Source organism: Rhyacophila brunnea, unplaced genomic scaffold, assembly GCF_057557595.1.
Source record: "Rhyacophila brunnea isolate RB1 unplaced genomic scaffold, BYU_Rbru_1.0 scaffold_22, whole genome shotgun sequence".
Taxonomy (NCBI): domain Eukaryota; kingdom Metazoa; phylum Arthropoda; class Insecta; order Trichoptera; family Rhyacophilidae; genus Rhyacophila; species Rhyacophila brunnea.
In genome coordinates, this window is record NW_028232882.1 from 18,464,544 (window position 1) to 18,485,545 (window position 21,002).

Here is a 21,002-nt window from a genome sequence, read left to right on the forward strand (position 1 = left end):
AATTATGTGCCTACATGTGACTAATTAATTGATGATAGTGTGTTAGCCAAAATAATTGCACAAAAAACTCCACATGATCAAACTAACAAATAAATTTATTTAAAACATAATCGCCACCAGGATTTTCAAGAATATAAAAAAATATACGATATAACACATATACCTACTGTAGGATATGCATCACTGAAAGTCTCTCTAAAGAGATTCAAACAGAGGGATGATGACTGTTGTCCATGTGACGGCAACACGTATCAAGCAGTGTGGCATGTCATTAACGCCACCCAATACCAAAGAAGAAGAGGAGCTCCGTGCAAACAACATAGTTACAAAATTGATATCCAATTACCTCATGAAATACTAATTCTAGCTAATAACAAGAATAATTCCAAGATAAAAAGAACTTTTTATATACCACGTTTTTAAATTCTGTTGAATAATAATATAAACTTGACAATTCTATGTATTATTATAAACTTTTTTATTTTTTTTTGATGAATTATCCCATCAACTTGAAAGAAAATGATCCAATGCGTAGTACAGAGAGCAATTATAAGAAATTTTCGAACATTTATTAATTAAATAACATAAGTATATGAGATTTTCAAAACTTGTACTTGATATGAAGCAATAAAACAAATAAACAAACAAAAAGTAAGAAAGCGAGTCAAAATCGTCGAACGCTGTTACGCAAAAGTGCAAGCATTGAATTCGATCGAAACGCCACCTTGCGGATTTTTTCCGAACTAACTTTCCATACAAAACAGAATTAACTGAAAATGAATTCAATTCTGCTTAAATATGGAAAAAAAAAGTATTAAAATAATGCATTGTCATCGTGCTCTGATATATTCTAAAAGTTTCAAATGTCTAGCTAGTCGGGAAGCTAGTTAAAAATCGATTGCAAGATTTGTACTGGACAAACAAGAAAACGAGCTAATAAAAACGTGGTAATAAAAACCACTGGAATACAAGGAAAAGAGGTAGAAGAAAATAGGTAGGTATTATTTTTTTTTATTATTTATTAAGTATGTTATACAATTATATGTGTCCGTAAGTACTTTTTCGTATCCATCAAAATATCTGATAAAATTGACAGCGTTACAACACAATTTTACCAATAATATTTCAATTGAATAATAATGTCAAGAAATAACCAAAGCACTCGAACACTGTACTTTCGATAAATTTTGTAAATTTTGATATCCATTAAAAACTCACTTAGAGTTTTCATGGTATTAATAATATTACAATTAATAATAAGTATACAAAGTCATAATATTGTTTGAACGAATGAGAAAATGTATTCTGCCTCTATCTATACGTATAGTGTTTAAGCAAAAGCAAACGGAATATCTGAATAGTCTTGACAATGGTGTTACAACCGAAATAGCTATCGACAAAACCTTTTAAAAACATGTAGAATTTAATATTAATTATATTTCCATTTCTTTTAAAATGGAATTCTACCAAGTAAATGCTAACTCAATTAATATTAGATAGTTGATACCAATCAATACCAAATTAAAGTTATTATTGATTGCAATAAATTGGAACAATACTGCCTGCAATGCTCTACAAACGAGGCGTATTTTTTTGATGTCATTGTCAAACGGTAAGACAGCTCACGGTGATCTGTGCTATGGAGAAATGCGGTACGTACAATTCACATGTAACCGTAATAAATAACAGCTCAGTTGTCTTGCTAAAATTTCGCGTTCATCTTCATAATTTCACTTTTAGAAATGGAATAAGAAATTTAATCCTGTTTACTTTGGAGTACTTAAAATGGGCATAAATCACAACTTAATTAATTGACAACCCTGCTTCCTTCGCCCAAAATGTCTCGTTTTTATCCTCTCCTTTCTTTCTCGGCGAAACTTTTTATCATTAACGCGTTCCTTTCAGCGGTTTTTGCCCTCAGCAGGAGCGCGTTGACGGCTGATGGATGGCCAGCTAATTGGGGACGAACGACGGAAAACTGGGGGTCGCGCACCCCTTTATTTCACACCCCACGAAAAAAAAAACAGTTCAACACACTGTGATTTTTTCAGAAAATTTTATAATTAGTATATAATTTAATTTTAAAATAACGGCACAGTGTACAAAGTATTAATTTTTTTTACATATCTAACTTAAAGTGTTTATAATTCATCAGGTGTTAAAAGTGCATGTTCAGATCACGTCGGGGTCACCATTGTGGGATCGATTTAGTAGAAAACAAGTGAAATACGTGTAAACACTTTTGGTATCCATTTATTGGGATTGATTATAATATAAAGATGTTAATTTGGACTTATGTGTGAGACTGTGGTATATACGTCTTGTCCGTGCCGAGGCCCATAGCGGATTCTTGAGCCGGGAGGCTACACCTTCTTTAGTCGATATAGTATAATATACGTACATACCCATTACCATCCGCCACGTTTCCACATCCGTTATGCTGGTGTATACTGTGGGGTAACGAACATTATGTCTCATTTAAAGTAGTGATGAGTGTCCAGAGAACAAATTCCCGAGACCTTGGCTGGTATTGGAAGTGTGCGTAATTTGTAGTAGGTATGTTAAAATATATTACGGTCAATTCTCAATTCGAAAAGAAAAGAGAGACAATTAGAAATTTTTTTCTGAGGCGGACGAAATTGGTCATAATTTATTGCGAAATAAAAAATATGCGTTTTATTAAATTAAACAACAATACAATGCAGTTCTACCATAAATTGACAGTTAACAAAATAAAATAAATTAGAAAAGACTTTCTCGCTCGCAGTAAAATGACTTTTTGAATGCTGAGAAAATTTCACTCTTCACAATATTTGACCAGTCTAAATGACTGTTGGGCCGCTTGAACGATATATAATATGACTTTATTCTGCTTAAATTATACTAACGTCTGGCGCGATGATCGGCATCATAAAATGACAGACGTCCATCTGCCATTTATATTATCATAGACAAAATAATATAATATAACATATATTTACTCTAGTGACAATGGAGTTGGAATATTAAGAGCTAGCAATGGCTAAGCAACTTGCTTCTGATGTTGACATATTCCACTATTAGCGTGAGTTCAATCAGGTCGAATGAAACTTATATACAAGTGTAACAAGGTAATTATTACTTGCTGTAGAAGGTCTGATTTTGTCAGATTCGCCGTAATATCAGATCATGTGTAACCATGTATACCATCGCTAATTTAATTCTGTCGGGTTACGTCCGGTGACATCCGGTGATATCAGGTGACATCGCTGTTTGACCGTTTGTTGACCAGGGGCCCGATTTCCTAACTATCGTCTGGTGCCACACGAGACGATAGTTAGGAAATCGGGCCGCTGCAGCGCGCTGGGGCCTTATGTCATAACTTGCGAGTCCCAGTCGCCCGGTCGACATGACGTCATATGACATCATTGTGACGTACTACCGGAGTGATAATAGCATTCGAGAAATTAACGCTGCTCAAACACTGGCGTTATCCATTGTCCCCATACACAAATAGGTGTTTCAGCATGCTTGAGCCGTGTGCGTTGGGCGGCTTGCCTCGACCGTGTATTGGCTTACGTCACAATTACGTCATGCCGTCGGGTGACTTAATGTCACAAGTTAGAACATAAGGCCCCTGACCAAAACATATCACCTGAAGCATTATCATAACCTAACCAAGTATGTAATGAGTTTGAAGACGGAAATTTCAGTGTAAGTAGGTAAATAAATACGCTTTTTTTCCATTAGTAATTCACCCCCCCCACAGTTTTCTTTTAATCATATTATAAACTAACACTTTGGTGATTCGATGAAATTTAATATGAAGCATGATTTTTACATTTTTTAGGATGCAAAAAATATGCGATAAAATCAGTAGGTATGAGTCAATTCATGTCATAATAATATAAAGTGGGGCTACTGCCAAAGGTTGGTAAGTCTCGAAATAATGTTATGGAGTAATTGTAATTTGAAGTTTGACATGCCCTCTAAAATCAGGCATAATGCTGATTTATTTGTGCTTTATGTACATTTTTCTAGCATACATATTTATATATAGACATTTAACCCGTTGTTAACTCTAAATACCTAAATTATCGACTTACCAACTTTTGGCAGCATTATGCAGCAAATACCTGAAGTGTTAGACTTACTGATTTATAGATGGCTTTATTCTTAATTCACGAGTTTTTTTTTAAAATATAATACTTAGTATTATTGGAAACTTTATATAATTAGTATTATATTAATAATTTATTTATAAAGAATGCATATTTGTTATTTTCTTTTTGAACGTCTCTAAAATCTCCTCGTGTATAATAATACTGCTACAGCTAAAATTGTGTAGTTATTTATCTGATAGAACAATCTACGAAGCAAAATAAGGGAACATAAGTCAAGCTGTTACATCCATTCTGTATCGATTGATTAATAATTGTTATGTTTTTTCTTTGTATGCAACATGTGGAAATAGGTAAGAAACATACATGAATGAAATTATAAATAGTACATAAATGTGTCGAATTGTGTGTGGAAAGGTGAAACGTAATGCTAAATAACCACAAATTGATAAACAAATAAACAAAATTACGATTTGATTGATTTTGACATATTTTTAATGGAAATGGGCTGGAAATAATTGACTCAGTAGCCACTGAACAAGTAGGTATCGTCGCACAGTAATCCTCCAGAGGTACTGAGGGGGCACAGTGCCAACCACAAAATTAAATTATTATTAGATTACCATTTTTAATCAAAGCTAAGCAAACGAGCCTTCACATGGTGGATGCTATTTTAACAGACTTTTACGAGAAATGGTTGTTAGTTATTTACCTAACATATGCATGACAATTATAAACAAATTATAAAGTTATGACAGTTATAATATAGGAAAGCGTACCAATGTGTAATTTTTCTGACAATATCGACATAATTACGAGAAAATGAAAGAAAACGAGTCTTACAGTTAAGTAAAGATAATGTAAAAAGGTGCCACTCACTGCTGCAGAACTCTACAGTTTTTGGACAGATAAATGAAAAGGAGATTGCTCGAGCTAACAACGACATTTCATTACTTTGGCTGTAGATGAAGGTGAAGGAGATAGAGTTGTTGTTGCTTAGATGTTTTGAGATGAGGTTTATTGGCGATACAATAATACTATAATAGACATGACTGGTGAGATTATAATCGCGGGTAATGATGTACTGGTGAGATCGATGTGATCAAGACATTGATAATATTAATGGACTGAGAGACTTGATTCGAGTGGAATGACGGTTGACTATGTCGAGTGAAGGGCTTGTGACAATAGTAGTGCATTTCGTGACGTACTCGATGAGTGAGGAGGATTTATGCATTATCTTTTCAATGTATACAAATGCGGTAGATATATTACAAGAGATATTGTCGTAATTAACAAATTATGACGGACCCTATTGATCTAGTTATGATTGAAAAAATGCTGACGATCAATGTCACTCTATTGCTTTGTTTTGATAACAAAACATACATACTAAATTGTGTCACTCATTTAATGCTGAATGGTATGATTGCTACATTACTAACATCTATTATGTATTATTAATTCAACGAAAATAAATAATTATGACTGAAAAAGTGTGCACAATTTTTGTCAGATCGCACATAGCATACCTAAACTAGTATGGTTTAAATTCTAATGGATTCAAGCTCTGTACTATTTAAGTCGTTTTTTGCGACCCGGGTTTCGCTTTTCGGCATCTTCAGGTGTCATGTATACTCACCAAAGGTAAACGCACACTGACAACGAACACTCTTAAGTCTACCGTATATTATAAATCAATACAATAAAGTAGGTAGAAACTCCATTACCTACCTATCTAGTCAGAGGTCACAAAAAATACAATAAACAAATTATGAATAGTTGTAGTGTCAGTAAAAAACCTAATTAGTAAAAAAAACTCTATATTAACACATAACCTATAATAACAATAAACGACTTAAATGGAATAGTACAGAGCTTGAATCCATTAGAATTTAAATTCAAATTCCATCAAATATCTTCGGTCGATAGTATTAATATTATGGTTTAGTTAAGGAAAGGCTTAATTGAATTTTAACAACTAATCAGCACAATCTGCAATTTGTATTCTTAGTTCAATGAAAACAAATAAATGTCGCTGACAAAGTTTAGTGTGCACTATTTATATCGAATCTTAACAGCCTACCCCACCCCTTGTCATTGGTATCGACATAATAAATTATAGAGCTTTACTAATAATGGTATACAATATTAGTAATAAAAACAGTTGAAAACTATCAAAATAAATCTACGAACTGGGTCAAGGTCTAAAAACTTAGTTGGCTTAATATAATATTGGCTTTATCCCATGTGGCATTGCATAATATATTACCATTAGGGATATTTTTTGCTGAATCCAGTCACAATTTTTTCACGAATGCTTCGGAATCAACGCATGCCGTAGGCTTATTAACAGACATGTAGAATGATCTCTTTGTCAATAGATAACGACGTCGGACGGATAGCCGAGGCTTCGCGGTAAATAGGGCGTGGGCATGCGGGCATCCGTCAGATTCTGCGGTCAGATATATCGGTCGACTAACTCTAGAATGATGCGTCGGTCAATGGATGACTAGAGCTAATAAACTATCCCCTACGAAGGGTTGGGGTAGATCGATAAAGCTTCAGAAGGGATATTAGGATATGCCTAAAGAACGCTTGCGGACCAGACTGAGATACTTAATGCCATATTATAATAGTGCTCTTATTTTTTGTTTTTAATGAACTTGGGGGTGAAAATATGGACTGATGAATAAAAAAATATTATTTGTAAATAAAATATGTCGTAATTAGTAAGTCTCCTAGTAGCGTAGTGGACAATGCGTACAAGGCGTAAACCCAATAGATGCAGGTTCGATTCCTGCCGGGTGTCTTACTTTTTTCAAAAAGATTTTTTCAATTGGTTATAATATATTTTCTCATAAGTGTTTTTCAAAATTATGTATGTTCAATATTTAGAATGGTATATTCTTTTAAATCTTGTGAATTATTCGTTGAATAAAAGAAATACCTAATTAAAAAATATTAGCAAGATCGAGTAAGTTACAACATAAAATATTGAAGAGATCCGTGACGTCGGTTAGTAATTAAAGTAGTAGGTACCTACTTTGATTTAATAAACAAAAACCGATTGCCAATAGTAACTTCATTTGGCAAAGCGCTGATGAGCAAGTATTATAAAGGCCGATAGTTAAAATTTGTCGTAATTAGTATGTCACCTAGTAGCATAGTGGACAATGCACACGGGGCGTAAACCCAAGAGATGCAGGTTCGATTCCTGCCGGGTGTCTTACTTTTTTCAAAAAGGTTTTTTCTATTTTTCTTTTTTTTTTAATTTTATTTTTCTATTTCTCATATTCTTCAAAATTATGTACTTATGTTCAAAAAAATAATATTTAGAAACGTAGCCTTAAAAAGTTTTAAAAGCTAGTTTGTTGTGTAGTAGATTATTAATTAAGTGTTTACTGATATGCTGTGCTGCTGTATGGCTGTGCGACATGGTATCTTACTAAGCTTCAAAGGTCTCGGTTTTTGAGCTTTGAGAATCGATGTCTCCGTCGAATCTTAGGGGTACATTGGTAAAACCCCGTTACAAACACCCGAGTTCGTGAGCGGACACAGCAGCCTTGAGGTAATCATGAAGAGATGCTTTACGTTACTAGCACATATGTTCCGAATACGGCCAAAGAGTATGACACTTCGTACCCTTGTGGCACAGCCTCAAGGTTTCCGTCATCTTGGCTGGCCTTCCCTCACCCTGCAGCGGTACTACACAAGCGATCTACGTGCTGCAGGTCTGGCATGACGGGTGGCGCAAAGGTTGGCGATGGATAGAGGGAAGTGGCGCAAACTTGTGCTTGTCCTATGCCCCAATGCTAGGTCGTGACAGGGTGAAAGAAGAAGAAGTATAATGATTATGATATTATTATTGAAAATACAAAATTTTATAAAACCTTAGAAGCAAACCATCGTAATGTTGTGTACACTAATAAGGCATCACACCTATTTAATTTACAATACCATTTGATTATTGCATCATACAAACTTTAAGCTTTTAAAATAAACAATATAATATATGTAATATAAACACTCATGTACCTACCAGACTGTGTTGATCTAAGAAATGTTCAAAACGGCTCACAACATTCAGTTCTTTATCTAAAAGCAGTAAATTAACTAAGATAATTTAAACCAAATCACACGTGCCGAGTAATAAAATATTAAATATGTGTTTACCTAACAAGATCTTATAGCTAAAGTAATCTTTTATCTATGTTGATTTGAACACGTGCATTCTTATATTGCTTCTATCCTCTTTTAAATATTGACATGAGCCAGGAAATGCACTTAACTGTTAATAATTATCAATATTATTTACGAGCCTATGTTTAATCCTCACACTAGGAGCAAAGAAATCTGTTATCTACATTGATTGCACAAGTGTGTACCTTTTTGGGTTAGATGTCTACATTTTACACCCTATTTAACCTTTTGACCCGAGCTAGAAAACTCATAAATCAGTTATCACTGTTATTTTTCGTCCATGTAAGCAGAAGTCATAATGAACACATGCAGATGCAAAGTGGAGTTTGTTCAAGTCAAAAAACCCATTAAAGTGAATCGTATATAACCCCAGGAAATCTCATCCCTGTTTGTCTTTTGTTTCCAACCATTGTACAGTACGTAACCTCTGTCTTACAACTGCAACACTCTGTAACACTTTGTACTAAAATTATTACTGAAATAAATAGTAATATTTTACTTTACGTAAAACCCTATTATTTCCCCGTGTTCACAATCAATTATAAACGTCCACCGCTCAAGCATCCTAGAAGGTAAATCTCCTGACAAACTACTTTCAAGACGTACAGTCTATAACCGTGCAAGAAAACTGTAAAGAATTACATCAATGAGTTTCACAGAGTGTCCCAATTCTGGTAAGAAACTTAAGGAAGGTTAATACCATCAAACCATACAGGATACCTGCCAACCCAAATCACCTGCTTTCTTAAAGTACTCATCACTAGGACATAACAGTAACATTGGGATTGAATAACTCATGTTATTTACTATACAGATGAGTGCTCCTATTCATTAAGCAATCGATCCGTCTATTTTTTATGCGAATTGTGTTTAATAACTACGGCACCCGAGTATTTCAATAGATTTTTTAAAAGATGTAATAGTAATTTAAACGTTCCTGACAACTAGAAATTGGGTCACTATAGTATTATCTTACATTTGGTAATAGCCCGATATCTATATTTCATTTGAAATGCTCAAAATGCCATAGTAATAATAATATGATGATATGTGAACAAACACAGCGGTTAGTTTGGTTAAAACATCATCAGAGACCTTGTCATATTTTGATCACAGATAAGTGACATTATTTTCTTTATTAGTGGAATAATTTAAATTATTCCACTAATTATTGTCATATTTTTCTTTATTTATTTAGTTTAAAATGTATTCTCAATGTTGGACAAAAAAAATGAACCGACGTTTATGGGGGGCAATTCAAAGTTTAAAATTGCTCTCATGTAAATTTAACATTTTGCAGTTAACAAGGTATGCCCAAACAATACTGAAATGCATGTAATGTACTACAATTTTGTATCAGTTGACAATTACTCACTAATTGGATTAAACTAGTCCTGGTTGTTCTTAGATTACAATTATTGTGGCTTATATTATATTTGTGTATTTTACCACGTTTTTCTTAGCTCGTATTCTTGTTTGTCCTGTGGTTGTTTATCCAGTACAAATCTTGCAATCGATTTTTAACTAACTTCCCGACTAGCTAGACATTTGAAACTTTTAGAATATATCAGAACACGATGCCAATGCATTCTTTTAATACTTTTAGCCATCTTTAAGTAGAATTGAATTCATTTTCAGTCAATTATGTTTTGTATGAAAAGTTATTTTGGAAGAAATCTGTAATCCAATCCACTATTATTGGTTGCTAATGGGGTAGTCGTAGCAACTAAATTATTAATATATACGTGCGTTACTATGGAAATCATAATGACATTTCAGTATTCTATATTTTGTTTGTTTGTTTCAAAATAACAAATAATGATTTGTTGACAATTGCCTTATTTGTCCTAAATTATTAATACATAGCCAATTGTCAATAGTCATACAATTGTCAAGTTTATATGATTCAACAGAAAATTTGCCTGTCCTCTTGTTATAAATATATATATATACATTTTATTGTAATTTATTCTAATTATTTTTTATACTCCTAACAATTTTAAACTTTTCATGATAGCATCACTTTAATACAATATATTTCACGAATTGTAAATAATTTTTGACTATTTATAATTCTATACCGACCTCATATATTATGATTACGTGTTATGTGCGACAGTATTTATTTATTTAATCTAGTCTACAATAACGCAAGTAGATTAAAAAATATATAGCCAAACGATTCATGCAATATTTCAATGTACATTGAAAATTATTACCTTCTTACAAATATGTGTGTAAGTAATAATATATTCTTACAAGAAGGTCATAGTAATAATTATCATCATAGAAAGGGTAAAATAATTCCACTGTGCCTATGCGGAATAATCTGCTCGTACGTATGTATTAAAGGTCCTCTGAGACCTTTTTACATAGAATCTACATGCATGAGTCCCTTGTACTCGGACAGATTTATGCAGTTGGGTCCTATTTGCTCTTGTTTAGTCTCCCTTGCAAGGGTCGAAAGAATATTGTAGTGCTATAATAAATAGTATGCGAAGGTTCAGGGCAATAACAAAGCTCTATACAACAGGAAACGGAAGTAAAAATTTCTGCCAAGACGTTTAGTATGTTCTAAGACTGTGTGGTTATTTTTACTGACCTTGGTGTTATTAGACATGACTAAAAGTGCCACAAAATAATACTTGATATGTTTAGATATATGACTTTATTTTTCTGATATTTCCATGACTTCTAACCTGCATGAAAAATAAATATGAGAAGAATTTCCCACGTTTTTTCGATGTAGTTTTTTTTAAAAATTATTCCTGTGGGATATTTCAATACAATTTAAGTCTTAATAATAATAAATTTATATTATAAAAAGTGGACTTAAATCATGTGTGAAAATCAACTTTAAATGCTAGTCCTTGAAATCTAATCAGATTGCAGCATTCGAGTCAGTTGACTAAATATTGTTCATTCATTTGTATGGAGATATTATTGTCTAACGTATAGTTAATCAAAATTCACTGCCATCATTTTTGATAGTTATCAATAGTTTGAACACAGTTGAAATATATGAAAACATTGCGAAAATTATTCCCGATAAAGCAAGAAAGTGATTATCAAATCAACCATAATGGGAAAATGCGATGGAGCCTTCTCAATAATAATTATTGTTTTATATATTATATTCATTTTTAATTAATTCTATATAGAATTTATACATTATTTAAAAATACCTCAATTATTATATACCTACTAGAAAAAATAAGATACACGACAAGACTTGAACCTATAACTACTGGATTCGCGCCAATGTGTTCAGTATAAATAATATTACATTATCAAATCTTTCGTTGAATTCATTGAATAAAAAAATGGTTCATTAAATTATTAGTGAGTACAAGTACATTATAACCAAAATTTAGAGCGATCCGGACGTCGGTTAGTAATTAACCAAAATTAACTCAATTTAGTAAGTTTTCTTTTAAAAATTACTAGTAAATTTCGAAATTAGATAGAACGTCTATAGCTTAATTATGTATTGGTAAAGTACATTGGCGCGAATCCAGTGATTCCAGGGTCAAGTCCTGTCAGGCGGCGTATTAAAAAAACCTTTTGTAGAAGGTATATTATAATATCTGAAGTATTTTCAAATTATGTATTTTCAATATAAAGAATGTTACGTTCTCAAATTTCTTAACTCTCTAAATTCTTTCCGGTATAATATGGTTGTTACATCAGTCCCGTGCGACTCCGTATCGGAATAGCAGAGTGAGCACGTAAAATCTTTTATTTCATATACTTTTAAGTGTCATGGAAGGCGGCTTTGCATATCCACAGCTGTATATTCATACACGACGGGTATAATAGATGGGAACGTAAAATCATTCTCAAATCTTATGGTTATAGGTTGATTAAATTCAATATAGGTTGATTAATAATACTTTTACTACAATAATTATTCATTTCAATCACACTACAGTATACATTGCTTACGGAAATTATATTTTATAATGTTCATTTGAAAATATGTACGACACAAGCCATCAGTCGTTGCGTTTGACATCACCGCATGCCTGTCGACCTTTCCGCCGTAGGAAATACTGGAATCAGCCAGCGTGGTATACCTTCGGGGGGCATAGAGGGTAAAAATCAACGGATACGTAGCTGCAACATTAAATTTGCTATGTTCGATATACTGACAGACATCACCAGCTGCCTTTGAATGCCAATAAAATCACATAGACCAATTTAACGTGTTGTACTCTAAGTGAGTTGGTATGCATGTGCTGCTTGGTGTCAAACTCGACCATGTTATATATATCCACATACTTATAGTCAACATTTTCAATTATTGTGTATTTATTTATTTAGATTTTATTGCATAAAACTTTATTAAAAAGTTATACAACACACTTTCTCTATTTGGAAAAAAGTTAAACTGATTTAGATTCAGTGGCAAATACTCCAGACTGGGTGATTATTTAAAGCCTACCTTCTTGAGAAAATATGTTTTAATTGCCTATGTATTTAAATGATATAATTTATCTGTAGTATTATAAAATGAAAACTTGTTTGCCTAACCAACCGACATGCACGTGGCACTAATTCTAATATGTAACCAGCAATACAATTAAGTAAAGGATCCAAGTAATTTCGAACATTTCACGCATACAGCACATGCATACGATTACATACTTATTGCAAAAAACACACACACACTGTTAAGACCAGTGTCATACTATCACGTGATACGAGGCTTTTGGTATTTAAGTCTAACGAGCGTTCCAGTGTTTACAGAGATGTAATTTTTATAACATTTATTTAGGCGCGCTGGACCCGATGCTAAATAGCCCCGCGGTTATAACGTCTAAGTGTGAGGCCTCAGTACCAGCGTTCGGCGCAGCGTTGAGCGTTTGGCGCAACTCAAACGTATAACCGTGTACATGTATAACCAAAAAAAGTCATTGTCTACGAACATTTTCACACACGGTTATACGTTTGAGTTGCGCATAACGCTCAACGCTGCGCCGAACGCTGCCACTTAGGACGCACACTAACTGTTGCGATTGTTCATTTTTTTGCAAGAGTTCAAATCGCGGTTGTGCATTACTTGTTTTATTATCTATTTTAGTGCCTGTTGTCTTAAAACGGTAAAATATAATATTTATGTTCAGTTGAAGAAATTCAAATTCAATCAGTATAAATATAAACTAGGAGTCTTTTCAGTAGCCTACCTATCTTCAACAGGCACCCTTCACCACTGTTTAGCTTGTTAGTAGGTAGAAGCCTCACATATATTATTATCGTGTATCTACGTGTACTGTTATTTAGTTACCAACTTGCGGAGTGTTTGCTAACAAAACACTAAACCTGAGATGCGTTCATTATGAGAATAATGATACAATGGTTGGCTGTGTTTTGCCGTTGGATAGCTGAAACGGGTAAAAGATATTCATACCCCTGGGTGAGTCGGAAACTAAGCGCTCCTAATGCGTATGGTCATAATACTCATAATATTCACCAGTTATTATGAATATAAGTATTAAATTTAATTCAATACCCCTTTTGCGCCGTGCCTAAATCCGTGGGTCACGAGATGGAATTTCCCGGCTTGATCTAATTTACTTGGTGTTTTTTTTCAGTATGTCTTTTGTAGAGGTTTACCAAACTCTACAACCGAAGTATTATTGTCTATGTTCATTTGTGTAACACAGATAATAATACTAAGCGGAAATGACAGTCAACAAATCAGTCGCATTTTAGGCATTAAACTGTACAGTCAGATATTCACTCGAGACTCCGTGAATATCCAAATTCAACTAAAATCACAATGTAAATCGTACGTAATCAACTTTCGATATCAAAGTATCTTTATTCGTAATGCCGTGTATAATCCAAAATGTTTCTACCATAATATAAAACAAACAATGTCAACGCTGTGTCTCATTTCAATTGTGCCCGGAACCAGGGCTCGAAATGAACCGGAGCGCACCGGATTGCCGTTCCTGTTCGTAAAATTGATAAAATTATCTCTTCATCTCGTGGAAAAAATTAATTTGACCATTTGAGCTAAATAGGCCATATAACAAAAAATCTAAAACTTATTTTTATAAAATACACATAAAAGTTGATAGCTATGACGTTAATATCTTCAGAAAATTGTCGAGCGCTCCGGTTCGTAAACTTTTCCATTTCGAGCGCTGTCGAACATTATTACATCTCACACACGACGCAACCTTCTGCATAAAATTAATAGATGTAGGATCTTCACAACCAACAATGCAAGATCATACGTTAATACGTTTTTTTTCTTTCTAGATGCCTTTATGGATACCTCCCATTTACTATCGAGATTTCTTTAAAGACTTTGGCACGTAAACTACTCTACTTGATGATAGTCAAATAAAAAATGTACAGGCTGAGAGATATGCCTTATTGAAAACTATTCCTCTACCCGCATCGGGTATTGCTAGTTTGAATTCGGCCAGGGCCTATGAAACCGCCTTGCAAAAACCCTGGAAAATTCTTTGTAGCGCAAGGCGGTGGTGATTCTGATGAATATTTTGTCGTATTCATTGGGAACTGAGCACTGCGATTTGTAGCCGAGTTTTTCCCGTGGTAAAAGAAATGTCGCATATGACTGATATTCTGAGCATATACTTATCCTATCTTATATGAATGCAGTCACTGGACTGAAAGGCATAAATCATCATTACATGTCACCATTTATTATTTTTATTACATCAATACAGAAATTAAAAAGTGCATCTCTTCCGGCCTCGTTTGCCATAGTCCTCGGAAGGTCTCGAATGTCTGCCATCTGTAATAAAAAGTTAAGGTTGTGCCACTCCTTGCTAAAGATTTGACAATCTAGGAGTAAATGTAGAACGTCCTGGTCGCTTCTACGTCAATACGTTATAGCAAGAATGTTGATCTTATGTTTATGGAATAAATTACAACCCTTAAATAAGAAATAGACCATTGTCACGTCACGCGAGCGGTTACATGTAAATAATTACACGTAGGTATTACATTTCACCATACAGTAATTTGATATTGATTGGTATAAAGTATCTGATGATAATAATGCTATCATTATTATCAGATATTTGATAGTTAGGTACAACTTTTAACTTACGGGCACCTACCAGAATTTTATATAAATATTTAAGATATGATTGCTATTACCTATTTTATTTTGTCTTTCCCTTATATTTTTTCCAGCGATGTTGTATTTTTAAGTGTTTTATTTCTGATAGAATATCTTATAATGAACCCAGGACTTGAAATGGACCGGAACGCTCCGGAGCGTCCGTCTCGTGGAACAATTTATTTGACCGTCTGAGATAGATAGACCATATTATTGTACCGTGAGTGTAAAACCAAGACAATAACAATGGACATATTTTGGATATATTTTGGTTTGAAGTCTTTGTTTTGTTAGGAGAAATAGAGTTTCAAAAAAAAAACATAATATTTAGTTTATATCTACATTATATTGCATGTTATTTCAGCTACTTCACTTTTACATTATCAAGTTTACGACTTTTGCAGTTGTTTTGCATGTAACCTCGAAATTGAAAAAATTGCAGATGCTTTGGTTTTACACTCACGGTGCGATTATGACAAAAAATCCAACACAATTATTTTCATAAAATACATATAAAATTAAATAACTATTTTAATATTTTTGTAAAATTATCAAGCGCTCCGGTTCATAAAATTATCCATTTCGAGCGCTGAATGAACCGTGATTTTTGTACGGTACGGTGTTTGGTACGGATTACATGCTGGTGGCATCATCGGACCAGGTTTCTTCAAAAATGTGGCCGGAGTTCGCGTTACTGTCATTGGAGATCAATTATGGACGATAATCAATGATTTAAAAAAAATATGGATGACATTGATCTGGACGAGGAGTGGTTTCAACTGGATGGCGCTACGTGCTTTTTATGCTTATAAAAAAGCAATAGTTACCACCTTGGAAGCCAACATTGTTATTGGTGATATACGGACAACTGTGTTAAAAAAGTGCTCCAAAATTTAACAGCCACGGTGATTATATACCTGGAATCATTTTCAAATGTTAATGTCATGTATCTATTGATATTTTTAATGAAAAAAAAAGTTAATTTATGTGTTATTTTTTACAATTTCAATTTATATCGGGCTTAAAAACACCTTTATATTATTTTCATCACTTCAATACTACAACTAGATAACTCTGAATTGGCCATTGTGGGAAAATGAAATTTAAACCTTACTTGATTAACAAAAATTTAAGCTATAATTATTATTTAAAATAAAAAAATGTGCTTTTCTAACTGGGAACAATTAAATAATGTTCAATTGTATGAAAAAAATATTGTAGATATATTATTTTATTTATTTAATGCACTTATGGTTTTAAAGTCATATAATATTTTCAAACATAAAATTAATATAGTTCCCAGTAACGTCTGACTTGCATAGTTTTATAATTTTGTAGAGAATGAATAATGTAGAATTATTTTCAATAGCTGTCTCAAAAATAGTGAAAATCAAATAGTTATCTAGTTGTGGTATTGAGGTGACGATGTGTATTACTAAACTTCTTAGTGAGGGGCCGATTAAAATCAGATTATAGAGGCAATGAAAATAAAAAAAACAATTTTGGATACCAATTTCATAAATAAAACAGTAAGTACCCTACCTACGTAGTTTTTGAAATAAACTTCACGAAGTCTATGATTACTTCGTCGATAATGAAGTTTGATATTATCTATACGAGTATTGTCGTTTATTACTATTTTGGGTAAGCGTTTTGTTCTATTGTTCTAGTACAACTGGTATTAACTTCTCAATTGTTAAGTTTCCCAATATAATACTAGTTTCTCTTTAAAGTGATACCAATAAGAAGTATCTATAAGTACTTAACATAGATTGGCTTCGTTTCACATAACGATTTCGGTAGCATTCATGAAGGTACGTTGAAAATATATTGATGATATTATATAAGATACAAAAAAAGGCTAAAACAATACGGACAAAGAAACTAAAATATGTATTTTTTTCCAGACCCTGGATTCAAATCTGGGACCCACGACATTATAAGCTGACTCATAAGTCACTCGGCTGTCGTGGGCATCGTTTTTAGTATGGTAGAATTAGTAGCCATAGAAATAATAATATTCTGTATGTTGGTATATTGAAAATGGTTGATATAAAGTCTTTTCATAACCGCTATCTTTGTCGAAATTTTGAAGATTCGGTATTATCATGGCCCACTAGTCAGGCCATAACATGAATCTGTAAACTTCGGTGGTAGTGCGAGTTATTGCTTATACTTTAAATGCAATATTGTAAACTGTTTGTATAAAATGATGATTGTTGCATTGATATAAATATAAATTATAATAATTTAAACAAAATATTTATTGCAAACAAGTTATGGCATTGCATACGAAGTTAATTATTAATGACTACCACTACCATCGCAACTCTCAATTCAGTGCCACGGCTTAAATATAGTCGGGTTGAGTATTGTGTATGTTTTACATAATGGCGGTTAACAGGGAACAGTGAAAACAAAAATAGTGGGCTGCCTTCTGGGTCAGCCTGTAAGTTTTTTTAATTTTTTTCTCTCTCCCCCGGATAATTCTCAACAATTTATAATGAAATTGGAAGTGTAATTTTTGAATTGCTAGTTTGTAAATAAAACAATTTGGATATTTTAGTTTCCATTATTTCTGAGTTCCCTGATCGAAATCGTACGTGTAAAGTATTATTGTATTTTAATGTAAATAAGTAACAATTGGTTCGAATTATGTCGTATCTGGAAAATTCACTGAATCACATTGGATCCACGTACCAAATATAGGGATTGCAATACCGAATGAATATATCAATACCGGTATTTCAGTATTTATTATTGAATACCGGTATTCCGCAATACATATTATTATAGAAACAAAGACGTACTTATCTATTAATATAACTATTAAAATCTGATTGAAACACTTTTTTAAAGTGATCTGAAGTGCCTACTTACATTTATTATGTTGAGTGTTGACCCTTGTAAATAAAACCTTTGTGTATAAATCATAATATTATTTTAGAACTGCTAATTTTTACAAAAGTCCGGGTACAGAAAATCTCTCTGAAATCCACCGCTTGTTGGATGTACTATCCATTGGATCAATAGGTTATAGAATTATTGGAAGTATTTGCCATGAATGTTTTGTTTTTCGAAATATGTTAATTCATCTCGACAATTAAGTATATTTGACGGATTTAGTTTTAATATTATTTAATGTTTGGTAGTTTCAGTCAATATATTTGCGTGTTGGCAGCATAAAACTCGTGGTACACAAAATATAATATTATACATTATAGAAGAAAGTACATATTGAAAAGATAACATTAAATTGATTTTTGAAAAACATAAAAGTACGTGTATGGTTTCTAAATACCGAAAATACCGGTATTTTGGATTTTTGAAACCGGTATTTTGGTATCGATAAATAATTGAATACCGGTTTTTAAATACCGGTATTGCAATCCCTAACCAAATATATTAAGATAGATAACATCCACTTCTTGTAAAAAAATATCCTAAAATACCTCTTTCGGAACGTGGTTAAGATCCACATTGGATTGTAGAGTCAACCAGGAAAAAAATAAGGTACCAAACGTCTGAAATTTTCGGTTACGAATTCATATGACTTCGCTGGAATCATTAGGTGAAAAGGATTTCTACTAACTATGATCTGAACTGCTGTATAGCGTAGCCCCAAGCTATAATCGGAATTGTCTACCGAAGACAAATAAATAGTAAGAGGGAGCGCTTGAAAGATAAGGGATGATATATGTACCAATACGATTTAAATACCTAGCCTCAAAGTTTCTAGATGAAGTTGTTAACAATGTTTTAGTTATGTCGTAGGTGTTGAAATAACAAATTAATGATTGATATTAATTGTTACATTATAATATAAAGCTTTGATTTACATAAATAGCTTATAATGATATTGACGTTGCTTAATATCCAACTGATATATATTACCGTACATTCAATAGTAAAATATCGTAAGATAAAAAAGAACATCTTTCGTAATAATCAAGAAAACGTAATTTCTCTGACGAAAACTCCATTAAAATTAGTGCACCGATTTTCCGCAAGTCTTTTTTCATTTGGAGCTTTAGATTTTCAGTCCAAGATGAGAGCTGTGTTGTGTCGGTTTCGTAGATTGCGTGGAAAAGTGGAACCTTGATTTAACGTGTCATTGATGTTTTCCCGCAATTTGCGGTCTTGTTTTATTTTAGTACTCTAGCACGACGTTTTTATTTCCCACAATTTACGTCTGAAATATTTAAAAATACACATAAAATTATGTATTAATATTATTTAAAATTACAAGATAAAAAGAACTTTTTACATACAACGTTTTTAAAATTTCTGTTGAATTATTATGCTCAATATGCTCAAAATTGTACTTGATATTCAAAGTAAATAAAAAACAAACAAATATAGAATTCTGAAATGTCATTTTGACATTTAATTTTGATTTACATAAAGTAACGCACGTATATATTAATAATTTAGTTGCTAGGACCACCACTTAGCAACCAATAATAGTCTTTTACTTTTTTCGGATTTTCTGAAATAACTGTCCTGCTTGTCTGATGCCTGATGTCTAGTTAGTCGGGAAGTCAGTTAAAATCGAGTGCAAGATTTGTACTGGACAAGCAACCACCGGACAAGCAACCACCGGACAAACAAGAATATGAGCTAATAAAAACTTTGTAAAATCATTCATTTCAATGTATGATATTCAAATGAATTCCAGACGTCTACATTATACTATACTATACTATACCATACTATACTTTACAATACCATAATATACTATACAATACCATACTATGCTATGCTATGCTATGCTATGCTATGCTATGCTATGCTATGCTATGCTATGCTATGCTATGCTATGCTATGCTATGCTATGCTATGCTATGCTATGCTATGCTATGCTATGCTATGCTATGCTATGCTATGCTATGCTATGCTATGCTATGCTATGCTATGCTATGCTATGCTATGCTATGCTATGCTATGCTATGCTATGCTATGCTATGCTATGCCATGCCATGCCATGCTATGCTATGCTATGCCATTCCATGCCATGCCATGCCATGCTATGCTATGCTATACTATGCTATGCTATGCTATGCTATGCTATGCTATATTGAATGATTTTTAATTAATAACGAAACATTAAAAAAGCAACTGGAAGCAACCTATTTAAAGTTATCAGTAACATGTATTAAAACTTTGAAACTTTAATCGCACCGTTAAGATCGAGCAATGGTATAGACAGAGATTTATGGTAGATATTCAAATGGTAAAAAAGTATACTATATAATTTTCATTTATGTACATATTATATTTTTATGTAAATATCGTTGTATAATCTCACCACTATATTTGAATAACGCGTTTAAGTTCATAAAAATATAGCATAGTTTATTCCCTTAAATAGCCCTCTCACCATAGCGCGTTCGCAAACGTCATAATTTCAGTTTAACCCTGCCTCAGGATCAGTGGCGTGTATATTTTTGATTACAATGAAACTTTTGAATTAGACTTTTACAAATGTAATTTGGATCCAGGCTACAAACAGGTACAAATTTTTATTGTTTGTCCACGATTTGTATTGGATGATTGAAGATTTTTAAGTAACTTCCCGGCTAGCTAGACATTTGAAA